Source organism: Dendrobates tinctorius, unplaced genomic scaffold, assembly GCF_039654945.1.
Source record: "Dendrobates tinctorius isolate UK_male_01 unplaced genomic scaffold, ASM3965494v1 ptg000137l, whole genome shotgun sequence".
Classification (NCBI taxonomy): Eukaryota; Metazoa; Chordata; class Amphibia; order Anura; family Dendrobatidae; genus Dendrobates; species Dendrobates tinctorius.
Window position 1 is genome coordinate 2,476,050 of NW_027361805.1, and position 22,198 is coordinate 2,498,247.

A 22,198-nucleotide genomic window follows, 5' to 3' on the forward strand; every position below is an offset into this window, starting at 1 on the left:
AGGACACTACATCCCACTCCCCCTGTGTTACCAATCCCACAGTGAGGACACTACATCTCTCTCCCCCTGTGTTACTAATCCTACAGACAGGACACTACATCTCTCTCCCCGTGTTACTAATCCTACAGTGAGGACACTACATCCCACTCCCCCTGTGTTACTAATCCTACAGACAGGACACTACATCCCACTCCCCCAGTGTTACTAATCCTACAGACAGGACACTACTTCCCACTCCCCCTGTGTTACTAATCCTACAGACAGGACACTACATTTCTCTCCCCCCGTGTTACTAATCCCACAGTGAGGACACTACATCCCACTCCCCCTGTGTTACTAATCCTACAGACAGGACACTACATCCCACTCCCCCTGTGTTACTAATCCTACAGACAGGACACTACATCTCTCTCCCCCTGTGTTACTAATCCTACAGACAGGACACTACATCCCACTCCCCCTGTGTTACCAATCCCACAGTGAGGACACTACATCCCACTCCCCCTGTGTTACTAATCCTACAGACAGGACAGTACATCCCACTCCCCCTGTGTTACCAATCCCACAGTGAGGACACTACATCTCTCTCCCCGTGTTACTAATCCTACAGACAGGACGCTACTTCCCACTCCCCGTGTTACTAATCCTACAGACATGACACTACATCCCACTCCCCCTGTGTTACCAATCCCACAGTGAGGACACTACATCTCTCTCCCCCTGTGTTACTAATCCTACAGACAGGACACTACATCTCTCTCCCCGTGTTACTAATCCTACAGTGAGGACACTACATCCCACTCCCCCTGTGTTACTAATCCTACAGACAGGACACTACATCCCACTCCCCCAGTGTTACTAATCCTACAGACAGGACACTACTTCCCACTCCCCCTGTGTTACTAATCCTACAGACAGGACACTACATCTCTCTCCCCCCGTGTTACTAATCCCACAGTGAGGACACTACATCCCACTCCCCCTGTGTTACTAATCCTACAGACAGGACACTACATCCCACTCCCCCTGTGTTACTAATCCTACAGACAGGACACTACATCTCTCTCCCCCTGTGTTACTAATCCTACAGACAGGACACTACATCCCACTCCCCCTGTGTTCCCAATCCCACAGTGAGGACACTACATCCCACTCCCCCTGTGTTACTAATCCTACAGACAGGACACTACATCCCACTCCCCCTGTGTTACTAATCCTACAGACAGGACACTACATCTCTCTCCCCCTGTGTTACTAATCCTACAGACAGGACACTACATCCCACTCCCCCTGTGTTACCAATCCCACAGTGAGGACACTACATCCCACTCCCCCTGTGTTACCAATCCCACAGTGAGGACACTACATCTCTCTCCCCCCGTGTTACTAATCCTACAGACAGGACACTACATCCCACTCCCCCTGTGTTACTAATCCTACAGTGAGGACACTACATCCCACTCCCCCTGTGTTACTAATCCTACAGACAGGACGCTACATCCCACTCCCCCTGTGTTACTAATCCTACAGTGAGGACGCTACTTCCCACTCCCCCAGTGTTACTAATCCTACAGACAGGACACTACATCCCACTCCCCCTGTGTTACCAATCCCACAGTGAGGACACTACATCCCACTCCCCCTGTGTTACCAATCCCACAGTGAGGACACTACATCTCTCTCCCCTGTGTTACTAATCCTACAGACAGGACGCTACTTCCCACTCCCCCAGTATTACCAATCCCACAGTGAGGACACTACATCTCTCTCCCCCTGTGTTACTAATCCTACAGACAGGACGCTACTTCCCACTCCCCCAGTGTTACCAATCCCACAGTGAGGACACTACATCTCTCTCCCCCAGTGTTACTAATGCTACAGACAGAACACTACATCCCACTCCCCCTGTTACCAATCCCACAGTGAGGACAATACATCCCACTCCCCCTGTGTTACTAATCCTACAGACAGGACACTACATACCACTCCCCCTGTGTTACCAATCCCACAGTGAGGACACTACTTCCCACTCCCCCAGTGTTACTAATCCAACAGACAGGACACTACATCCCACTCCCCCTGTGTTACTAATCCTACAGACAGGACACTACATCTCTCTCCCCCTGTGTTACTAATCCTACAGACAGGACACTACATCCCACTCCCCCTGTGTTACCAATCCCACAGTGAGGACACTACATCCCACTCCCCCTGTGTTACTAATCCTACAGACAGGACAGTACATCCCACTCCCCCTGTGTTACCAATCCCACAGTGAGGACACTACATCTCTCTCCCCGTGTTACTAATCCTACAGACAGGACGCTACTTCCCACTCCCCGTGTTACTAATCCTACAGACAGGACACTACATCCCACTCCCCCTGTGTTACCAATCCCACAGTGAGGACACTACATCTCTCTCCCCCTGTGTTACTAATCCTACAGACAGGACACTACATCTCTCTCCCCGTGTTACTAATCCTACAGTGAGGACACTACATCCCACTCCCCCTGTGTTACTAATCCTACAGACAGGACACTACATCCCACTCCCCCAGTGTTACTAATCCTACAGACAGGACACTACTTCCCACTCCCCCTGTGTTACTAATCCTACAGACAGGACACTACATCTCTCTCCCCCCGTGTTACTAATCCCACAGTGAGGACACTACATCCCACTCCCCCTGTGTTACTAATCCTACAGACAGGACACTACATCCCACTCCCCCTGTGTTACTAATCCTACAGACAGGACACTACATCTCTCTCCCCCTGTGTTACTAATCCTACAGACAGGACACTACATCCCACTCCCCCTGTGTTACTAATCCTACAGACAGGACACTACATCTCTCTCCCCCTGTGTTACTAATCCTACAGACAGGACACTACATCCCACTCCCCCTGTGTTACCAATCCCACAGTGAGGACACTACATCCCACTCCCCCTGTGTTACTAATCCTACAGACAGGACACTACATCCCACTCCCCCTGTGTTACTAATCCTACAGACAGGACACTACATCTCTCTCCCCCTGTGTTACTAATCCTACAGACAGGACACTACATCCCACTCCCCCTGTGTTACCAATCCCACAGTGAGGACACTACATCCCACTCCCCCTGTGTTACCAATCCCACAGTGAGGACACTACATCTCTCTCCCCCCGTGTTACTAATCCTACAGACAGGACACTACATCCCACTCCCCCTGTGTTACTAATCCTACAGTGAGGACACTACATCCCACTCCCCCTGTGTTACTAATCCTACAGACAGGACGCTACATCCCACTCCCCCTGTGTTACTAATCCTACAGTGAGGACGCTACTTCCCACTCCCCCAGTGTTACTAATCCTACAGACAGGACACTACATCCCACTCCCCCTGTGTTACCAATCCCACAGTGAGGACACTACATCCCACTCCCCCTGTGTTACCAATCCCACAGTGAGGACACTACATCTCTCTCCCCTGTGTTACTAATCCTACAGACAGGACGCTACTTCCCACTCCCCCAGTATTACCAATCCCACAGTGAGGACACTACATCTCTCTCCCCCTGTGTTACTAATCCTACAGACAGGACGCTACTTCCCACTCCCCCAGTGTTACCAATCCCACAGTGAGGACACTACATCTCTCTCCCCCAGTGTTACTAATGCTACAGACAGAACACTACATCCCACTCCTCCTGTTACCAATCCCACAGTGAGGACAATACATCCCACTCCCCCTGTGTTACTAATCCTACAGACAGGACACTACATACCACTCCCCCTGTGTTACCAATCCCACAGTGAGGACACTACTTCCCACTCCCCCAGTGTTACTAATCCAACAGACAGGACACTACATCCCACTCCCCCTGTGTTACCAATCCCACAGTGAGGACACTACATCTCTCTCCCCCCGTGTTACTAGTCCTACAGACAGGACATTACATCCCACTCCCCCTGTGTTACCAATCCCACAGTGAGGACACTACATCCCACTCCCCCTGTGTTACTAATCCTACAGACAGGACACTACATCCCACTCCCCCTGTTACCAATCCCACAGTGAGGACACTACATCCCACTCCCCCTGTGTTACTAATCCTACAGACAGGACACTACATCCCACTCCCCCTGTGTTACCAATCCCACAGTGAGGACACTACATCTCTCTCCCCCTGTGTTACTAATCCTACAAACAGGACACTACATCCCACTCCCCCTGTGTTGCCAATCCCACAGTGAGGACACTACATCTCTCTCCCCCTGTGTTACTAATCCTACAGTGAGGACACTACATCTCTCTCCCCGTGTTACTAATCCTACAGACAGGACACTACATCCCACTCCCCCTGTGTTACTAATCCTACAGACAGGACGCTACATCCCACTCCCCCTGTGTTACTAATCCTACAGACAGGACGCTACTTCCCACTCCCCCAGTGTTACTAATCCTACAGACAGGACACTACATCCCACTCCCCCTGTGTTACCAATCCCACAGTGAGGACACTACATCCCACTCCCCCTGTGTTACTAATCCTATAGTGAGGACACTACATCTCTCTCCCCGTGTTACTAATCCTACAGACAGGACGCTACTTCCAACTCCCCCAGTGTTACTAATCCTACAGACAGGACACTACATCCCACTCCCCCTGTGTTACCAATCCCACAGTGAGGACACTACATCCCACTCCCCCTGTGTTACTAATCCTACAGACAGGACACTACATCTCTCTCCCCGTGTTACTAATCCTACAGTGAGGACACTACATCTCTCTCCCCGTGTTACTAATCCTACAGACAGGACACTACATCCCACTCCCCCTGTGTTACTAATCCTACAGACAGGACGCTACATCCCACTCCCCCTGTGTTACTAATCCTACAGACAGGACGCTACTTCCCACTCCCCCAGTGTTACTAATCCTACAGACAGGACACTACATCCCACTCCCCCTGTGTTACCAATCCCACAGTGAGGACACTACATCCCACTCCCCCTGTGTTACTAATCCTACAGTGAGGACACTACATCTCTCTCCCCGTGTTACTAATCCTACAGACAGGACGCTACTTCCAACTCCCCCAGTGTTACTAATCCTACAGACAGGACACTACATCCCACTCGCCCTGTGTTACCAATCCCACAGTGAGGACACTACATCCCACTCCCCCAGTGTTACTAATCCTACAGAGAGGACACTACATCCCACTCCCCCAGTGTTACTAATCCTATAGACAGGACACTACATCCCACTCCCCCTGTGTTACCAATCCCACAGTGAGGACACTACATCTCTCTCCCCCTGTGTTACTAATCCTACAGACAGGACGCTACTTCCCACTCCCCCTGTGTTACTAATCCTACAGACAGGACACTACATCCCACTCCCCCAGTGTTACTAATCCTACAGACAGGACACTACATCCCACTCCCCCTGTGTTACTAATCCTACAGACAGGACACTACATCCCACTCCCCCTGTGTTACCAATCCCACAGTGAGGACACTACATCCCACTCCCCCTGTGTTACTAATCCTACAGACAGGACACTACATCCCACTCCCCCTGTGTTACTAATCCTACAGTGAGGACGCTACTTCCCACTCCCCCAGTGTTACTAATCCTACAGACAGGACACTACATCCCACTCCCCCTGTGTTACCAATCCCACAGTGAGGACACTACATCCCACTCCCCCTGTGTTACCAATCCCACAGTGAGGACACTACATCTCTCTCCCCCCGTGTTACTAATCCTACAGACAGGACACTACATCTCTCTCCCCGTGTTACTAATCCTACAGACAGGACACTACATCTCTCCCCTCCCCGTGTTACTAATCCTACAGACAGGACACTACATTCCACTCCCCCAGTGTTACTAATCCTACAGACAGGACACTACATCCCACTCCCCCTGTGTTACCAATCCCACAGTGAGGACACTACATCCCACTCCCCGTGTTACTAATCCTACAGACAGGACACTACATCCCACTCCCCCTGTGTTACCAATCCCACAGTGAGGACACTACATCTCTCTCCCCCCGTGTTACTAATCCTACAGACAGGACGCTACATCCCACTCCCCCAGTGTTACTAATCCTACAGTGAGGACAGTACATCCCACTCCCCCTGTGTTCTCAATCCTACAGACAGGACACTACTTCCCACTCCCCCTGTGTTACTAATCCTACAGACAGGACACTACATCCCACTTCCCCTGTGTTACCAATCCCACAGTGAGGACACTACATCTCTCTCCCCGTGTCACTAATCCTACAGACAGGACACTACATCCCACTCCCCCTGTGTTACCAATCCCATAGTGAGGACACTACATCGCACTCCCCCTGTGTTACTAATCCTACAGACAGGACACTACATCCCACTCCCCCTGTGTTACTAATCCTACAGACAGGACACTACATCCCACTCCCCCTGTGTTACCAATCCCACAGTGAGGACACTACATCTCTCTCCCCCTGTGTTACTAATCCTACAGACAGGACGCTACTTCCCACTCCCCCTGTGTTACTAATCCTACAGACAGGACGCTACTTCCCACTCCCCCTGTGTTACTAATCCTACAGACAGGACGCTACTTCCCACTCCCCCTGTGTTACTAATCCTACAGACAGGACACTACATCCCACTCCCCCAGTGTTACCAATCCCACAGTGAGGACACTACATCTCTCTCCCCCTGTGTTACTAATCCTACAGACAGGACACTACATCCCACTCCCCCTGTGCTACTAATCCTACAGACAGGACACTACATCCCACTCCCCGTGTTACTAATCCCACAGTGAGGACACTACATCTCTCTCCCCCAGTGATACTAATCCTACAGACAGGACACTACATCCCACTCCCCGTGTTACTAATCCCACAGTGAGGACACTACATCTCTCTCCCCCCGTGTTACTAATCCTACAGACAGGACGCTACTTCCCACTCCCCCTGTGTTACTAATCCTACAGACAGGACGCTACTTCCCACTCCCCCTGTGTTACTAATCCTACAGACAGGACGCTACTTCCCACTCCCCCTGTGTTACTAATCCTACAGACAGGACACTACATCCCACTCCCCCAGTGTTACCAATCCCACAGTGAGGACACTACATCTCTCTCCCCCTGTGTTACTAATCCTACAGACAGGACACTACATCCCACTCCCCCTGTGCTACTAATCCTACAGACAGGACACTACATCCCACTCCCCGTGTTACTAATCCCACAGTGAGGACACTACATCTCTCTCCCCCAGTGTTACTAATCCTACAGACAGGACACTACATCCCACTCCCCGTGTTACTAATCCCACAGTGAGGACACTACATCTCTCTCCCCCCGTGTTACTAATCCTACAGACAGGACGCTACTTCCCACTCCCCCAGTGTTACTAATCCTACAGTGAGGACACTACATCCCACTCCCCCTGTGTTACTAATCCTACAGACAGGACACTACATCCCACTCCCCCTGTGTTACTAATCCTACAGTGAGGACGCTACTTCCCACTCCCCCAGTGTTACTAATCCTACAGACAGGACGCTACTTCCCACTCCCCCAGTGTTACCAATCCCACAGTGAGGACACTACATCTCTCTCCCCCTGTGTTACTAATCCTACAGACAGGACGCTACTTCCCACTCCCCCTGTGTTACTAATCCTACAGACAGGACACTACATCCCACTTCCCCTGTGTTACCAATCCCACAGTGAGGACACTACATCTCTCTCCCCGTGTCACTAATCCTACAGACAGGACACTACATCCCACTCCCCCAGTGTTACTAATCCTACAGACAGGACACTACATCCCACTCCCCCTGTGTTACCAATCCCACAGTGAGGACACTACATCTCTCTCCCCCTGTGTTACTAATCCTACAGATAGGACACTACATCCCACTCCCCCTGTGTTACCAATCCCACAGTGAGGACACTACTTCCCACTCCCCCAGTGTTACTAATCCTACAGACAGGACACTACATTCCACTCCCCCTGTGTTACCAATCCCACAGTGAGGACACTACTTCCCACTCCCCCAGTGTTACTAATCCTACAGACAGGACACTACATCCCTCGCCCCGTGTTACTAATCCTACAGACAGGACACTACATCCCACTCCCCCTGTGTTACTAATCCTACAGACAGGACACTACATCCCACTCCCCCTGTGTTACTAATCCTACAGTGTTACTAATCCTACAGACAGGACACTACATCCCACTCCCCCTGTGTTACTAATCCTACAGTGTTACTAATCCTACAGACAGGACACTACATCCCACTCCCCCTGTGTTACTAATCCTACAGACAGGACGCTACTTCCCACTCCCCCTGTGTTACTAATCCTACAGACAGGACGCTACTTCCCACTCCCCCAGTGTTACTAATCCTACAGACAGGACACTACATCCCACTCCCCCTGTGTTACCAATCCCATAGTGAGGACACTACATCGCACTCCCCCTGTGTTACTAATCCTACAGACAGGACACTACATCCCACTCCCCCTGTGTTACTAATCCTACAGACAGGACACTACATCCCACTCCCCCTGTGTTACTAATCCTACAGTGTTACTAATCCTACAGACAGGACACTACATCCCACTCCCCCCGTGTTACTAATCCTACAGTGTTACTAATCCTACAGACAGGACACTACATCCCACTCCCCCTGTGTTACTAATCCTACAGACAGGACGCTACTTCCCACTCCCCCTGTGTTACTAATCCTACAGACAGGACGCTACTTCCCACTCCCCCAGTGTTACTAATCCTACAGACAGGACACTACATCCCACTCCCCCTGTGTTACCAATCCCATAGTGAGGACACTACATCGCACTCCCCCTGTGTTACTAATCCTACAGACAGGACACTACATCCCACTCCCCCTGTGTTACTAATCCTACAGACAGGACACTACATCCCACTCCCCCTGTGTTACCAATCCCACAGTGAGGACACTACATCTCTCTCCCCCTGTGTTACTAATCCTACAGACAGGACGCTACTTCCCACTCCCCCTGTGTTACTAATCCTACAGACAGGACGCTACTTCCCACTCCCCCTGTGTTACTAATCCTACAGACAGGACGCTACTTCCCACTCCCCCTGTGTTACTAATCCTACAGACAGGACACTACATCCCACTCCCCCAGTGTTACCAATCCCACAGTGAGGACACTACATCTCTCTCCCCCTGTGTTACTAATCCTACAGACAGGACACTACATCCCACTCCCCCTGTGCTACTAATCCTACAGACAGGACACTACATCCCACTCCCCGTGTTACTAATCCCACAGTGAGGACACTACATCTCTCTCCCCCAGTGTTACTAATCCTACAGACAGGACACTACATCCCACTCCCCGTGTTACTAATCCCACAGTGAGGACACTACATCTCTCTCCCCCCGTGTTACTAATCCTACAGACAGGACGCTACTTCCCACTCCCCCTGTGTTACTAATCCTACAGACAGGACGCTACTTCCCACTCCCCCTGTGTTACTAATCCTACAGACAGGACGCTACTTCCCACTCCCCCTGTGTTACTAATCCTACAGACAGGACACTACATCCCACTCCCCCAGTGTTACCAATCCCACAGTGAGGACACTACATCTCTCTCCCCCTGTGTTACTAATCCTACAGACAGGACACTACATCCCACTCCCCCTGTGCTACTAATCCTACAGACAGGACACTACATCCCACTCCCCGTGTTACTAATCCCACAGTGAGGACACTACATCTCTCTCCCCCAGTGTTACTAATCCTACAGACAGGACACTACATCCCACTCCCCGTGTTACTAATCCCACAGTGAGGACACTACATCTCTCTCCCCCCGTGTTACTAATCCTACAGACAGGACGCTACTTCCCACTCCCCCAGTGTTACTAATCCTACAGTGAGGACACTACATCCCACTCCCCCAGTGTTACTAATCCTACAGACAGGACGCTACTTCCCACTCCCCCAGTGTTACCAATCCCACAGTGAGGACACTACATCTCTCTCCCCCTGTGTTACTAATCCTACAGACAGGACGCTACTTCCCACTCCCCCTGTGTTACCAATCCCACAGTGAGGACACTACATCCCACTCCCCCTGTGTTACTAATCCTACAGACAGGACGCTACATCCCACTCCCCCTGTGTCACTAATCCTACAGTGAGGACACTACATCTCTCTCCCCCTGTGTTACTAATCCTACAGACAGGACACTACATCCCACTCCCCCTGTGTTACCAATCCCACAGTGAGGACACTACATCTCTCTCCCCCCGTGTTACTAATCCTACAGACAGGACGCTACATCCCACTCCCCCTGTGTTACTAATCCTACAGTGAGGACACTACATCTCTCTCCCCCTGTGTTACTAATCCTACAGACAGGACACTACATCCCACTCCCCCTGTGTTACTAATCCTACAGACAGGACACTACATCCCACTCCCCCTGTGTTACTAATCCTACAGACAGGACACTACATCCCACTCCCCCTGTGTTACCAATCCCACAGTGAGGACACTACATCTCTCTCCCCCTGTGTTACTAATCCTACAGACAGGACACTACATCCCACTCCCCCTGTGTTACCAATCCCACATTGAGGACACTACATCCCACTCCCCCTGTGTTACTAATCCTACAGACAGGACACTACATCCCACTCCCCCTGTGTTACCAATCCCACAGTGAGGACACTACATCTCTCTCCCCCTGTGTTACTAATCCTACAGACAGGACACTACATCCCACTCCCCCTGTGTTGCCAATCCCACAGTGAGGACACTACATCTCTCTCCCCCTGTGTTACTAATCCTACAGACAGGACGCTACTTCCCACTCCCCCAGTGTTACCAATCCCACAGTGAGGACACTACATCCCACTCCCCCTGTGTTACTAATCCTACAGACAGGACACTACATCTCTCTCCCCGTGTTACTAATCCTACAGTGAGGACACTACATCTCTCTCCCCGTGTTACTAATCCTACAGACAGGACACTACATCCCACTCCCCCTGTGTTACTAATCCTACAGACAGGACACTACATCCCACTCCCCCTGTGTTACTAATCCTACAGACAGGACGCTACTTCCCACTCCCCCAGTGTTACTAATCCTACAGTGAGGACACTACATCTCTCTCCCCGTGTTACTAATCCTACAGACAGGACGCTACTTCCAACTCCCCCAGTGTTACTAATCCTACAGACAGGACACTACATCCCACTCCCCCTGTGTTACCAATCCCACAGTGAGGACACTACATCCCACTCCCCCAGTGTTACTAATCCTACAGAGAGGACACTACATCCCACTCCCTCAGTGTTACTAATCCTATAGACAGGACACTACATCCCACTCCCCCTGTGTTACCAATCCCACAGTGAGGACACTACATCTCTCTCCCCCTGTGTTACTAATCCTACAGACAGGACGCTACTTCCCACTCCCCCTGTGTTACTAATCCTACAGACAGGACACTACATCCCACTCCCCCAGTGTTACTAATCCTACAGACAGGACACTACAGACCACTCCCCCTGTGTTACTAATCCTACAGACAGGACACTACATCCCACTCCCCCTGTGTTACCAATCCCACAGTGAGGACACTACATCCCACTCCCCCTGTGTTACTAATCCTACAGACAGGACACTACATCCCACTCCCCCAGTGTTACTAATCCTACAGACAGGACACTACTTCCCACTCCCCCTGTGTTACTAATCCTACAGACAGGACACTACATCCCACTCCCCCAGTGTTACTAATCCTACAGACAGGACGCTACTTCCCACTCCCCCAGTGTTACTAATCCTACAGTGAGGACACTACATCCCACTCCCCCTGTGTTACTAATCCTACAGACAGGACACTACATCCCACTCCCCCTGTGTTACCAATCCCACAGTGAGGACACTACATCTCTCTCCCCCCGTGTTACTAATCCTACAGTGAGGACACTACATCCCACTCCCCCTGTGTTACTAATCCTACAGTGAGGACGCTACTTCCCATCCCACTCCCCCAGTGTTACTAATCCTACAGACAGGACACTACATCCCACTCCCCCTGTGTTACCAATCCCACAGTGAGGACACTACATCCCACTCCCCCTGTGTTACCAATCCCACAGTGAGGACACTACATCTCTCTCCCCCCGTGTTACTAATCCTACAGACAGGACACTACATCTCTCTCCCCGTGTTACTAATCCTACAGACAGGACACTACATCTCTCCCCCCCCGTGTTACTAATCCTACAGACAGGACACTACATTCCACTCCCCCTGTGTTACTAATCCTACAGACAGGACACTACATCCCACTCCCCCTGTGTTACCAATCCCACAGTGAGGACACTACATCCCACTCCCCCTGTGTTACTAATCCTATAGACAGGACGCTACTTCCCACTCCCCCTGTGTTCTCAATCCTACAGACAGGACACTACATCCCACTCCCCCTGTGTTACCAATCCCACAGTGAGGACACTACATCTCTCCCCCCGTGTTACTAATCCTTCAGACAGGACACTACATCCCACTCCCCCTGTGTTACCAATCCCACAGTGAGGACACTACATCTCTCTCCCCCCGTGTTACTAATCCTACAGACAGGACACTACTTCCCACTCTCCCTGTGTTACTAATCCTACAGACAGGACACTACATCCCACTCCCCCAGTGTTACTAATCCTACAGACAGGACGCTACATCCCACTCCCCCTGTGTTACCAATCCCACAGTGAGGACACTACATCCCACTCCCCCTGTGTTACTAATCCTACAGACAGGACACTACATCTCTCTCCCCCCGTGTTACTAATCCCACAGTGAGGACACTACATCCCACTCCCCCTGTGTTACTAATCCTACAGACAGGACACTACATCTCTCTCCCCCTGTGTTACTAATCCCACAGTGAGGACACTACATCCCACTCCCCCTGTGTTACTAATCCTACAGACAGGACACTACATCCCACTCCCCCTGTGTTACTAATCCTACAGACAGGACAGTACATCCCACTCCTCCTGTGTTACTAATCCTACAGACAGGACACTACATCCCACTCCCCCTGTGTTACTAATCCTACAGACAGGACAGTACATCCCACTCCCCCTGTGTTACCAATCCCACAGTGAGGACACTACATCTCTCTCCCCGTGTTACTAATCCTACAGACAGGACGCTACTTCCCACTCCCCGTGTTACTAATCCTACAGACAGGACACTACATCCCACTCCCCCTGTGTTACCAATCCCACAGTGAGGACACTACATCTCTCTCCCCCTGTGTTACTAATCCTACAGACAGGACACTACATCTCTCTCCCCGTGTTACTAATCCTACAGTGAGGACACTACATCCCACTCCCCCTGTGTTACTAATCCTACAGACAGGACACTACATCCCACTCCCCCAGTGTTACTAATCCTACAGACAGGACACTACTTCCCACTCCCCCTGTGTTACTAATCCTACAGACAGGACACTACATCTCTCTCCCCCCGTGTTACTAATCCCACAGTGAGGACACTACATCCCACTCCCCCTGTGTTACTAATCCTACAGACAGGACACTACATCCCACTCCCCCTGTGTTACTAATCCTACAGACAGGACACTACATCCCACTCCCCCTGTGTTACCAATCCCACAGTGAGGACACTACATCCCACTCCCCCTGTGTTACTAATCCTACAGACAGGACACTACATCCCACTCCCCCTGTGTTACTAATCCTACAGACAGGACACTACATCCCACTCCCCCAGTGTTACTAATCCTACAGACAGGACACTACATCCCACTCCCCCTGTGTTACTAATCCTACAGACAGGACACTACATCTCTCTCCCCCCGTGTTACTAATCCTACAGACAGGACACTACTTCCCACTCTCCCTGTGTTACTAATCCTACAGACAGGACACTACATCCCACTCCCCCTGTGTTACCAATCCCACAGTGAGGACACTACATCTCTCTCCCCCTGTGTTACTAATCCTACAGACAGGACACTACATCTCTCTCCCCGTGTTACTAATCCTACAGTGAAGACACTACATCCCACTCCCCCTGTGTTACTAATCCTACAGACAGGACACTACATCCCACTCCCCCAGTGTTACTAATCCTACAGACAGGACACTACTTCCCACTCCCCCTGTGTTACTAATCCTACAGACAGGACACTACATCTCTCTCCCCCCGTGTTACTAATCCCACAGTGAGGACACTACATCCCACTCCCCCTGTGTTACTAATCCTACAGACAGGACACTACATCCCACCCCCCCTGTGTTACTAATCCTACAGACAGGACACTACATCCCACTCCCCCTGTGTTACCAATCCCACAGTGAGGACACTACATCCCACTCCCCCTGTGTTACTAATCCTACAGACAGGACACTACATCCCACTCCCCCTGTGTTACTAATCCTACAGACAGGACACTACATCTCTCTCCCCCTGTGTTACTAATCCTACAGACAGGACACTACATCCCACTCCCCCTGTGTTACCAATCCCACAGTGAGGACACTACATCCCACTCCCCCTGTGTTACTAATCCTACAGACAGGACACTACATCCCACTCATCCTGCAGTACACTTTGCTTCCCATGTGGTCTATCACAGACAGACATAAGGTCAGTCACTCCTGTGGCATATATGGAGGGCAGAGCGCCACCTGAGGACACTACAGTTCCCATCACCCATTCTGCTCCCCCTGCGGTATAACAACAGACTCTCCATTCTGCATCTGCTCGGCCTGCTGTGGTCCATCCCGCAGCCCCTATTCTGCTCCCCGTGTGGTACACTCCACGCCTCCCACCGCACAAGCCCCGTTACCTGCACCTCCTCTTTGTTACCTTCGCTTCCTGTCTCCCCGTTGTTTTCCTGAATGCAGGTGGGGACGTTATCTGCCTGGCCACACCCCCTCACTCTTCAGCTCCCTTTCATTTTCTGCTGTGCAGTGCCCATATATGCGTAGTGACGTAATTGTGTTGCCCTAGTTACAGTAACCTGGGAAAGGCTCTGTAGTTCTTAATCTGTCCTCAAGGCAGGAGACTGGCAGTCATTTTCTTGTGGTCTAAATTCTTAAAGGTGTTGTCCCGCCCTAATTCTTCTTCCCCAGACGCAGTGCAGTCTTTTAATGTACCACTGTATGAAATAGCTAGAGTAACTACTTTCACATTAGATTTACATTTATATCACATGCACTTTACCCATATGTTTGTGAGAAAATATTTAGCTATTTACATATAAATTGCATCCAGGGCTGGTTTGAGACAAAATGGGGCCCCAAATGCTGATATATTGCACAACACACAAACATTTTGGTTTCATTTACATGAGTTGCGTTCAGACCGTTAAACCAGTGTGATCAACAATATTGATGTCATTCGACATTTGCTTCCCTGCCCTTTACAACCGGCTGAGGAATAAAGATGGGAACAGAACAATCACTATTAAATCAATCTGTCCCCATACAGTATCATGTTATCAGGAGTATATCTGCAGTTTACACCGGGCGATGTGCTGCTGAGAACAATGATTTCTGTTCCGGCATAAACAATCCAATCACTCGACGAATAGGCAGCATTTGTTTAGTATAATACACTCCCCATAGTCATCCACATAGTATAATACACTCCCCATAGTCCTCCAAATAGTATAATACACTCCCCATAGTACTCCATACAGCATAATACACACCCCATAGTCATCCACATAGTATAATACACTTCCCATAGTCATCCACATAGTATAATACACTCCCCATAGTCCTCCATATAGCATAATACACTCCCCATAGTCCTCCATATAGTATAATACTCCCCATAGTCCTCCATACAGCATAATACACACCCCATAGTCCTCCATATAGTATAATGCATCCTCCAATAGTGTTATGCACCCCATAGTCCACCAAAATATACTATATGGAGGGTTGAGAAGTGTAATACAATCCCCATAGTCTTCCACATAATATAATGCACCTGCCATATTCCTAAATGTAATATAATGCATTCCCCATGTCCTCAATACAATATAATGCAGGTCCCATACAGTACATATAGTATAATGCACTGCCTATAGTCCTCGATAGAGTATAATGCTGCCCCCCATAGAGTATAATGCAGCCAACCCATAAAACACAATGCAACCCCCTATAGAATATAATGCAGCCCCCCTCTGACATCATTTCACACTCATGCTAGCAGAAGACGGACTCTACAACCCACACAAATGGCTCAGGTAGTGCAGCTCATCCAGGATGGCACATCAATGCGAGCAGTGGCAAGGTTTGCTGTGTCTGTCAAAGTAGTGTCCAGAGGTTGGAGGCGCTACCAGGAAACAGGCCAGTACACCAGGAGATGTGGAGGGGGCCGTAGGAGGGCAACAACCTAGCAGCAGGACCGCTACCTCAGCCTTTGTGCAAGGAGGAACAGGAGGATCACTGCCAGAGCCCTGCTCACAGCCCAACACCGTGCAGGACACTTGGCATTTGCCACAGAACACCAGGATTGGCAAATTTGCCACTGGCGCCCTGTGCTCTTCACAGATGAAAGCAGGTTCACACTGAGCATGTGACAGAGTCTGGAGACGCCGTGGAGAGTGATCTGCTGCCTGCAACATCCTTCAGCATGACCGGTTTGACAGTGGGTTAGTAATGGTGTGGGGTGGCATTTCTTTGGAGGGCTGCAGAGCCCTCCATGTGCTCACCAGAGGTAGCCTGACTACCATTAGGTACTGAGATGAGATCCTCAGACCCCTTGTGAGACCATATGCTGGTGCGGTTGGCCCTGGGTTCCTCCTCATGCAGGACAATGCCAGACCTCATGTGGCTGGAGTGTGTCAGCAGTTCCTGCAAGATGAAGGCATTGAAGCTATGGACTGACCCGCCCGTTTCCCAGACCTGAATCCGATTGAGCACATCTGGGACATCATGTCTCACTTCATCCACCGTCACGTTACACCACAGACTGTCCAGGAGTTGGAGGATGCTTTAGTCCAGGTCTGGGAGGAGATCCCTCATGACAACATCCGCCGACTCATCAGGAGCATGCCCAGGTGTCGTAGGGAGGTCAAACAGACACATGGAGGCCACACACACTACTGAGCATCATTTCCTTGTCTTGAGGCATTTCCACTGAAGTTGGATCAGCCTGTAATTAGATTTTCCACTTTGATTTTGAGTATCCGTCTAAATCCAGACCTCCACTGGATATTCATTTTGATTTACATTGATCATTTTTAGGTTTTCTTGTTCTCAACACATGCCACTATATAATGAATAAAGATTTGTAGCTGCGATATCTCATTCAGTGATATCGACGATGTGGTATCTTAGTATTCCCTTTATTGTTTTGAGCATTGTATATCCATACCTATTTCATTATTAGGCTGTTCACACATAGCGCTTTTGCACCATTTTTTTCTGCAGAAAAACCTGATCGCTTTGCAGTAAAAAAGCTGCATTCAAAATGCGAATTTTGCTGCATTATTTTGGGAGCAAGTAAGGGGCGTACATAGAAACCATGGGGCCCCATTGCCGAAATTCTAATTGCCCCCGCCCCCCCAAAGAAACCTTAATATTCAGCAGGGTCACAACAGAGCATATGTCTCACCACTGTGCAGCCCTTACAAAGTCAATTCCCTCCTATTGAAGCCCCTAGCTTACCCTTTCACTTGTCCCATAAAGTATGATGCAAACTATAGTGTCCCCCGAAACACGGTATGATACCACTACATTGAATTCTTCCACATTACCCTCCACACACACCCGGCAAAGCATGTTGATCCCAACACAGTATGATGTCCCACCTGTGATCGTCACACAGCCTTCCATACAGTATAATGGCTCCAATACAACCATCCACATTTTATAATTGCTCTCACTAGCCCTCAAAATAGTTTAATGGCCTCCAACCCTCTACACAGTATAATAGACCCCACAAAAACCTTAACATTAAAATTGCTTGCTCCCAGTACTACTGGCGCCAACGCAGCCTCTCACACAGTACTACAGGAACCCCACAGTACCACGGTCTCCCCACACAGTCATCCATACAGTATTATGCGCTCCCACACAGTACTCTATACAGTATTACGGGCTGCCACACAGTCCTCCATACAGTATTAGAGGCATCACACTGTCCTCCATACAGTATTATGGTTCCCATAACATCACTCATACAGTATAATGGGCCCCACATAGTCCTCCATGCAGTATTATGTGTCCCACAGTCCTCTGTCTAGTATTATGGGTCCCACATAGTCCTCCATATAATGTAACGGGTCCCACGTAGTCCTCCATAAAGTACTATGGGCCTCAAATTCCTCAATACATTATTTTGGGCAAATATAGTCCTCCATACAAAAAAATAAATACTCAACTCTCCCTGTTCCCCAGCAGCTCCAGTCTATGTAGCACATCTTCTGATTCTCTGCACTGCTCAGCACAGAGGGTGCGCTATAGTGACATCTTCCCACCCTCTGTACTGATGCATCATAGACCTCAGATGCAGAGGTCGAATGATAATGATCATTGTTTTCAAATGTATAAGCATCCAGGGCCAGGATGCCAATATAGATGAAAGTACAATGCCTTGGGGAGGGAGGGTAGGACACTGGTGCAGGTTACATGTGTGACTTGTCTACAGTACATGTATAAAGAAGTATTCTTCCCAAACATTTTTATCCTTTCAATACATTACAATTCTTATATTATATAGCACTGTGTACTTACAGTTGCTAACTTTTGCCTTTCTAACCAGATAATGCTTCCCTTTTCTCTGCTCTATGTAGAAACATGAAGTTTTTTTCACTGCATTTATCACTCCACTCTTTACCTCCTGACCCAGCAGCCAGCTGTGAGCGGCCAGCCGCTGTCATTACTTATATGTCTGTAGGCGGGGATTGTGTTGCTGAATGGGCGCAAGCCTCACGTGACATATCATCCTCCCGTGAGCCCTGGAAAGTAGTAGTAGTGGACAACTCTTTTAAGGGGATAAAAACTTTGATGGTAGTGCTTTCTTCATAAAGTTAGTTTATTCCCCATAAAAGCTGCAACTACACACCCAAGCCGGTTTTCTGCATTGTTTTCAGCGATATTGCACTTCCATTGCTATCTTTGGGTGAAAAAAAAAATGTAGAAACAATGGACATGCTGTAGTTTTCAAAAACGCTGCACTTCTCAAATGCAGATAGGAAAAAAAAAAAAGACAATAGTGTGCACAAAACTCTTTTACCGCTCCTGTAAAAAGCAGCTTTTCTGCAAAATAAAAAATAAGCAAAAAAACGCTTCAAAAACAGTGTGTGATGAAAGCCTATTAGCTGTTACATCTATCTATGCTCCTCCCATTCATCTCTTTTAGGCTACGTTACAATGAGCTTTTAGTAGGTTTTTGCCACTGCACAATTTCTGCACTTATTACGTAATTTAGGTTACTTTTGTTTTAAAGCAGTTCACAGAGCTTACCGTGAGAACCCTTACCTATGACGTAATGTAGCCTTAATTAAGTCACCGCTCGTCACTGCAGAGGGAAATTTCTCACGGAACTTTCATTGTGTTCTGGCTGGTGTGGTGAGCGGTCACATTACTGATGTCACCGCTCACATCATCCGGATGTTGGGGACCTCATTATTATGGATTAACAGTAGACAGGTGAGAATTACTTTGATTTTTTATTTTTAGGTTAATAAATGGGTAAAAGAGGGTAATTGTCAGGGAGTAATTAACCCCTTCCTGACATCCGACGTACTATCCCGTCCATGGGACCCGAGCCCCTATGCCCATGGACGGGATAGTACGTCTACCGCGATCAGCGGCGCCCACGTGGTGAGCGCCGCTGATCGCGGCCGGGTGTCAGCTGATTATCACAGCTGACACCCGACACAATGTGTCAGGGGCAGTCACGGACCGCCCCCGACACATTAACCCCTTGCACACAGCAATCAAACATGATCGCGGTGTATCGGGGGTTAAAGGGAAGCATCGGCAGGGAGGGGGCTCCCTCCGTGTTTCCCTGAGCCCCCCACGGCAGCGCAATGTGCAGCGCTGCTGCGGGGGGCTCCTTTCCTGCAGGCCCCCGAATCCAAGATGGCGACGGGGGCCTTTGGGGGCCTGCAGGAAGCTGGCTTCCTCAATGCCTGCAAAGCGCAGGCATGAGGAAGCCTTCTGCACTGCCTGTGACAGATCGATCTGTCACAGGACAGTGATGTCCCACCTGGGACTATTTAATAAAGTTAAAAAAAAAATAAAAAAAAAGTGTTAAAATAATTAAGAAAAAAAAACAAAAAAACTCCCAATTAAAATAAAAAAAAAAAAATATTCCCCCAAATAAATCCATTTTTTGGAAATAAAAAAAACAAAAAAACAATAAAAGTACACATATTAGGTATCGCCGCGTCCGTAACGACCCGCCCTATAAAACTGTCCCATTAGTTAACCCCTTTATCGAACCCCTTAAAAAATAAAAATAAAAAACAAAGCAAAAAATAATGATTTATTATCATACAGCCAAACAAAAAGTGTAATAACGTGCGATCAAAAAGACGCATATAAATATCCATGCTACCGCTGAAAACGTCATCTTATCCCGCAAAAAATGAGCCGCCACCCAGCATCATCAGCGAAAAGATTAAAAAGTTATAGCTCGCAGAATAAAGCGATGCAAAAATAATTATTTTTTATATAATATAGTTTTCATTGCATAAAACCGACAAAACATTAAAAAACGACAAATGAGGTATCGCTGTAACTGTACTGACCCGTAGAATAAAACCGCTTTATCAATTTTACCGCACGCGGAACGGTGTAAACGCACCCCCCCCCCCAAAAGAAATTCATGAAACGCTGGTTTTTGTTCATTCTGCGTCCCAAAAATCGGAATAAAAAGTGATCAAAAAATGTCACGTGCCCGAAAATGGTACCAATAAAAACGTCAACTCGTCCCACAAAGAATAAGACCTCACATGACTCGGTGGGTCAAAATACGGAAAAATTATAGCTCTCAATATGTGGTGATGCAAAAACTATTTTTACAATAAAAAGCGTCTTTTAGCGTGCGACAGCCGCCAAACATAAAAACCGCCATAAATAGTAAATCAAACCCCCCGTTATCACCCCCTGAGTTAGGGAAAAATAATAAAATAAAAAAAAGTATTTATTTCCATTTTTCCATTAGGGTTAGGGCTAGGGTTAGGGCTGAGATTAGGGTTAGGGGTGTGTTGGGGTTCGGGTTGGAGTTAGAATTGGGGATTTCCACTGTTTGGGCACATCAGGGGCTCTCCAAATGCAACATGGCATCTGATGTCAATTCCAGCCAATTCTGAGTTGAAAAAGTCAAATGGTGCTCGTTCCCTTCCAAGCTCTGCCATGCACCCAAACAGTGTTTTACCCCCACATGTAGGGCATCAGCCTACTCAGGACAAATTGCAAAACAATTTTTGGGGTCCAATTTCTCCTGTTACCCTTAGGAAAATAAAAAATTGAGGGCAAAAATATCATTTTTGTGGAAAAAAATGATTTTTTTATTTTCACGTCCGAGCGTTATAAACTTCTAAATATGATTTTTTAATTGTACCGCTGTACGTTATAAACTTCTGTAAAGCCCTTGTGGGTTCAAAGTTCTCACCACATATCTAGATAAGTTCCTTGGGGGGGTCTAGTTTCCAAAATGGGGTCACTTGTAGGGGGGTTTCCACTGTTTAGGTACATCAGGGACTCTCCAAACGTGACATGGCGTCCGATCTGAATTCCAGCCAATTTTGCATTGAAAAAGTCAAACGGCGCTCCTTCCATTCTGAGCTCTGCCATGCGCCGAAACAGTCGTCCCCCCCCACATATCAGGTATCAGCATACTCAGGACAAATTGCACAATAACTTTTGCAGTCCAATTTCTCCTGTTACCCTTGGTAAAATAAAAAAAATTGAACCTGAAGTATTTTTTTTGTGAAAAAAAGTTAGATGTTCATTTTTTTGAAATATTCAAAAAAATTCCTGTGACGCACCTAAAGAGTTAATAAACTTCTTGAATGTGGTTTTGAGCACCTAAGGCTGTGTGCACACGCTGCGGATTTTGCTGCGGTTCCGCAGCGGTTTTGGCCGCTGCGGACC

General features: G+C 48.6%; 1 protein-coding gene across 7 annotated transcripts in view; it reads right to left on the minus strand.

Moving 5' to 3' along the window:
• Positions 1 to 22,198, minus strand: part of LOC141048602 (uncharacterized) — a 112,063-nt gene that overhangs the window by 78,242 nt on the left and 11,623 nt on the right. Inside the window, exon 1 of one of the 7 annotated variants that reach the window (XM_073544354.1) lies at positions 14,923 to 15,184. The exons of 4 other annotated variants lie outside the window; for them this stretch is intronic. The gene's annotated coding sequence lies outside the window, so the exon portion shown is untranslated. Of the gene's footprint in view, positions 1 to 14,819; positions 14,869 to 14,922; positions 15,185 to 22,198 lie in introns of those variants that run through there. 2 more of the 7 variants (XM_073544351.1, XM_073544353.1) reach the window with 2 other exon arrangements.